The sequence below is a fragment of the Pteropus vampyrus genome, unplaced genomic scaffold, assembly GCF_000151845.1.
Source record: "Pteropus vampyrus isolate Shadow unplaced genomic scaffold, Pvam_2.0 Scaffold36, whole genome shotgun sequence".
In the NCBI taxonomy this organism is placed as follows: Eukaryota; Metazoa; Chordata; class Mammalia; order Chiroptera; family Pteropodidae; genus Pteropus; species Pteropus vampyrus.
In genome coordinates, this window is record NW_011888817.1 from 7732439 (window position 1) to 7737996 (window position 5558).

A 5558-nucleotide genomic window follows, 5' to 3' on the forward strand; every position below is an offset into this window, starting at 1 on the left:
ATTTGTTGAGCAACTAATATGTGACAGCCACATGGTCTTTGTCTCACGGAGCTCACAGTCTAGAGGGGGAGGCAGAGACTAAGCTAGGAAAATACAAAGAAGTGTAAAATTACAAGGACTCTATAAGAGAGGTTCAGGGTATATAATGAGGGTTTCAAGTTTATTCCAGAAGAGGTGATCCTCTAGCTATAATCTGAAGAATAAACCAGTTATCGAATAATCTTGGGGCTGAGGAAGAGTGTTCAGAACAGGAAACAGCATGCGCTAAAGCCCAGTGGCTGGAGGGTGCTTGGCTACCAAGAAGAACTCCAAGGCCTGCATAGTTGGAGAGCAGGGTGCGAGTGGGAGCCTGGAGAGGGGAGAGGAGCAAGACTGAGGGCCTTGAATGCCACTTTCAGGATTTGAGTCTTCATCCCAAATGCAGGAGGACCAGTGGAGTGTATTAAGTGGAGAGCAGTGGGGAGGAAGCAGAGTGGATGTGATCAGATCTGTGGTTCCAAATTACCCCTCAGGCCACAGCAAGGTGAGTAATGATGGAGGGAGGTGTTGGAACAGTATGATCTGAAGATGGAAGCATTCACTTTGGCTGGGAGGGAAAAGGACAGCTTCCCAAGGAAGAGGAGATGGGAGTAATGAGCATCCACACTTGTGTGATGTTCATTCGGTCATTGAACACATATGTATTGAACACCAACCAAGTGCCTGGCCCTGTGTTCAGAGAAGGGGTACCAGCATGAATGAGAACAATAGAGTCACTGTCTTCAAATATCTTACAAGGGAAGCGACCGATATTTCCCTAACGTTTAATGGAAAGCCAGCTCCTGTGAGAAATGCCTGGGTAGCCCTGATAATCAGCTAGATCTCTTATCAGGTGAGAAAGAAAAGACCATCCAGGGACATTTGGAGATAAGCAAGAGAAACTCAATCACCTCAAGTCAATTAAGGGGTTTTGGTAAAAGGACATAGAGTAGAGTCAGGCCTTGTGGGACCAAGAATCATCAGGCCCATGTCCCTCTCCTTTCTTATGCTGTCACCCAAATGGTGCCCTTCATGGCAAACTCCCATATCCATCCATTTTGCAACCCTCATCAATATTTCTTGGTGCCGGAAGATAAGTGAGCTCAACTTGGGTGATTGTTGAGCAGATGGTGGCTCCCAGCAACTCTTAGAGTTTGACATCCTCTTCCCTACTTTGCGAATGAGCAAATGTAAATTCAGAGAGGTGAGGATGCTTCCCTAAGGTCACACAGCCACCAAGTAGCAGCAGCATGATGTCTGGGATGTTGATGACATCACAAGGATTGATGTTCATCTAGACCTTGGTTTTGATGACAAGGACAAGCTCCATCTGAGGAATGGGAAGATCTGCAACAATAACAATATCTAATGCCCATTTAGGATTTCCTGGGTTCCAAGCACAGGCTCTGGCATGTTTTATCTACTAACTTGTTTCATCTTCACAATAACCCAGTAGAGTATGTTCCAGTAACACATTGCTACAGTAATGATGTCTAACAACCATAAAAACTAGTAGCTTAGGTCAATGTGTATTTATTTAGTTTGTGAGTCTTCTGGCTGGCTGGACAGTTCTTCTGATTTGGCCAACCTCCTTCAGGCTTGTGTAGTCAGCTGGCAGCTCATCTGTGGGTTGGCTTAGGTGATGTTGGCTGCCTTTCTTACATATTGGAGGCCTTGTGTGCTCTCTGATCCTCCAACAGGTTGGTATGGACTTATTCCAACAGACGTTTCAGATTTCCAAGAGTATGAGCAGAAGTACACAAAGCTCTTTGAGGCCCCTTAGAATCAGTACATCACATACAACATATTCTATTAGCCCAAGCAAGTCACAGGGCAGCGCATATTCAAGGGATAAGAAAGAAGCACCACCTCTTGAGTCATATCACAAAGAGTGTGGATACAGGAAGGGTGAATAGCTGGGACATTTTTGCCACCAGTCTATCAGCAGATGGGCATCATAGCCACTTCTAACTTCCAGATGAGAGCGCCAAGGCTCAGAGAGGTACAGTGACTTGTTCAAGATCACACAGCTACAAAAGGGCAGAGGTGAGATTTAAGCCCAGGTCCGTGCCCTTCTCCATGACTCTGCTGCCTCTTGAAAGTTGTGGGTAAATCCATGGACAGAGAAACCTAAGGTTGGGAGAACCTAGGGCTTCCAGGATTCTGAGCAGGAGATTCTTGAGTAGAGAGAGATCTGAAGCTCTAGGAGGCCTCTAGAAGCAACGGGAGAAGAGCCTTTCTCCCCCAGAAAGGCAGAAGAGTTACCTGAGCAGAGGACTACCTTGGCAGGTGTCAGAGCTCATCCAGCTCTGACAGAGCCTCACTCAGCTTTGTTGCCAAAGGAAGATATTGATTAGATTCATTCATTCATTCATTCATTCATTCATTGATCCATTCAATAACTACGACCTTGGAGATGATCCTCAGGACATGCTCTGCCCTGGCACTGCTTTTTCCTAGTCACACTCTTTCCTCCTAACACTTAGCTCAAGTGTGCCCTCCTCCAGGAAGCCCTCCCTAATACCCAGGGTTAGTCATTCCCTCCCACTTTGTGCTTTTACTGCATCCTAGGAGTGTATCCGGATTGCCATTGCTGACTTATGCGCCAGTCTCTCACCCCCAGGGTCCTGTGAGAGGGCGAGTCTCCAGGGGGCAGGTGGGGTTGACCTTAATCACTTCCCTCTGCTCTTTTCCCTGACAGGCTGAAGCCTCCAGGAGGAGGCAGATCTGTGTCCATCTCACCCAATGTCATTTCCCTGGAGCCTAGAACACTATGGGGCACAAAGCAGGGTCAAAAATACTAGACAGAAGAAAGAAAGGAGGGAGGAGAAGGAAAACAAGAAAGGAGAGAAGGGAGGGGGAGAGAAATAAGGAGATTTGCTTCATAGGCACAGGTGAAGACAGAGGGCAGAGGAGAAAATTAGAAACCCATATGCTTTGAGAAATGAAGGAAGCAGAAAGACTTGAAGATTAAAAATGGTCCCACCATGACCTATGATATTTTCTTAATCGGGAACAAATTACTCTGCACCCTGGGTAGATCTGAGAACTCTTCAGAGTTTGCTCTCAGCAGAGCTTTCTGGAGTGAAACATTTCTCTTCAAGTCTGTTTCATGCATCCATATTTCTGGGGTTTGAGAGAATCCCAGCCCCTCAAAGCAGAAGTCCTGAACCCAGCCTGGGTTTGGGTATCTGGTCTATCTAGCTGTGAGATCTTGGATATGTCACTCATACTGGCTGAACTCCAGCCTCCTGCCATTTCGAAAGGGCTTTAATGAATGAAGTCTCCCCTACCCTTTTCTACTGCTACTCCAACACCCTCTCAGCCTTGGGCCCAGGTCAGGACCCCACTTCTTCCAGGAAGTCACCCAGATTGCACCCACTGTGGACTTGAGCAGCTCAAGCACTTGGCCTGGATTTTGCATGCTGGGTTGTGAGTTCAGCCCCGCTGGCTCCAAATCCAAATCACTCTTTGTTCTAGACCTTGCTGTTCAAACTGGTGACCAGCATCAGCATTGAAAGGGAGTTGAAGAAACTCAGCATCCCTGCCCCACACCGGCAGTGAGCTTACTCCACACTTGAATAAGGGGCACATGTAGGTGTGAGAAACCTTGGCCATGCAGGTGGGGGAGAGATAGGTGTGGGAGCCTGGCAGGAGGCCTGGGAGCCAGCTGGCCTGCCTTTCCTGGGGCGGCCTTGCCAGTGTGCCCTCAACTCTCACAGACACATCTCCACCACATGGCAGAGAACAAAACACACAACAAACACACTGCCTGCCTCTGGGACTTGGCCTCTTGGCTCCACCTCTCTGAGGCTGCAATCTCTTCCTTGTATAAGAGAATAATAACGGCCTCTGCCCTGGGGTTGTTGTGAGGATGCAGTGAAGTCATTTGCATAAAGCTGGGAGCAGGTGGTCGGGCTGGTTGGGGCTGAACCTGCTGTTCTCCCTGTAGGAAGCTCTTCCTCCTCAGGCATATCCCAGCCCCCCTCCCAAGGTCCCTGTACAACCTGCCAAATTGATGTCTTGTCACCTTATTGCTTTCCTCCATAGAATTTTTTACACCATGTAATATTTTGTTGTTATCATTTACTCATTTTGTTTGTTTCCCCAACTGAGGGCAGGGGCCTGTGGGTCTCATTCATGGCTGTGTCCCTGTGCTCAGCATAGAGACTGGCACCCAGAGGAGCTGGATAAGTACCTGCTGGATGAAGGGCTGTATGAGGAGAAAAAATAGGTTGTATCAGTCAGGGTGGGTGAGGTGCTGTAACAAATAGCCCCAAATCCCTGTGGCTCACGCAGGAGGAGCCAATTTCTCTCCCATGTGAAGTCCAAGTGGATGCTGTTGGTTAAGGGATCTCTTCTAAGGAGGCACCTCCTCTGAGAAGTAATACAAGGATCCAGCTCTTTCCATCTGTGATTATGTCTCCAGGTTCACCAGGGAAGGGGACTGAGTGAGGGGAAGGTCACCAGATAATCAACCAGCTCAGCCCAGAAGGTCCCACATCATCTCCATCCGCATTCCATTGGCCACGAGGATGCCCAGGGGACTGGGGAATGTCATCCCAGGCTAGGCAGCTGGCTGTCTCTGCCTCTCCAAGGTGGCAATGGATGACTCCTCAGACCCTTTGGTCTCTTCTTCAGATCTCTGGGCCCCATGTCCTCTTTCTGAGTCATTAGATGATGTGATTCCTGGATCAGGAGAGCAGGGAGGGAGGGGCCAGAACCTGGGAAAGGGTTCTCCGTGCTATTCCCCACACTTTTCTGGAGAGGGAAAAGTTCTGGGCTGTTTCAAGCTGATTGTGTTTGGAACCTTCTGTGTCTGCCGAGCTGCTAATTCCGGTGCCATCTGCCTGTGTTCCCAGCACCAAAGCCCTGGGATAAACAGTTTTCTTCTGTGATTCTTAAAGGAAGTTTTGGTGGGGAGGGGGCAGTGAGAGAGAGGAGGGAGGCCTCAGAACGTCTTGTTCTCAAAAGAGAAGGGACTTTGGAGGGACTGGGATGTCATGTAGATCTGCATCCTTCTAAGGGGCCTGAGTGGAGAGCACGGTGGGCCAAGGAGGGCGAAGCGGCTAGGAGGATGGCATGTGGTGAATTCTTACCTCCCCCCGCCAGACTTGGGGTTGCTGGGGGCTGAGTCATCTCATTCCCAAGGCTCAGCCTAGGGCCTGGCACAGAGCAGGTGTCAACAAATACTTGTTTAATGAGTGATCGAGTAAACGAATGAACAATGACAAAGGGCAGGATGGGAAGATGTGGAATGGGATGTGGCAGGAGGCCAGATGGCTACTGGGTTAAGAGTTTTAGTGAATTATCCTATAGTGGGGACCCTCCTGGGTTGGTCTCACGATCCTTGTCTCCTGGGATGGCAGGGTGGGCAGGACCTGAGACTTGTTTCTAACCTATAAAATACAGCAAAGATGATGGGATGTGACTTCTGTGATTTAGTTACAAAAGATTGTGGCGTTTGTCTTGCTGGTCAGCTCTTTCTATTGCCTTTTTGGCTTGCTCGCTTTGATTAAACGAGCTGCCATATGGGAGAC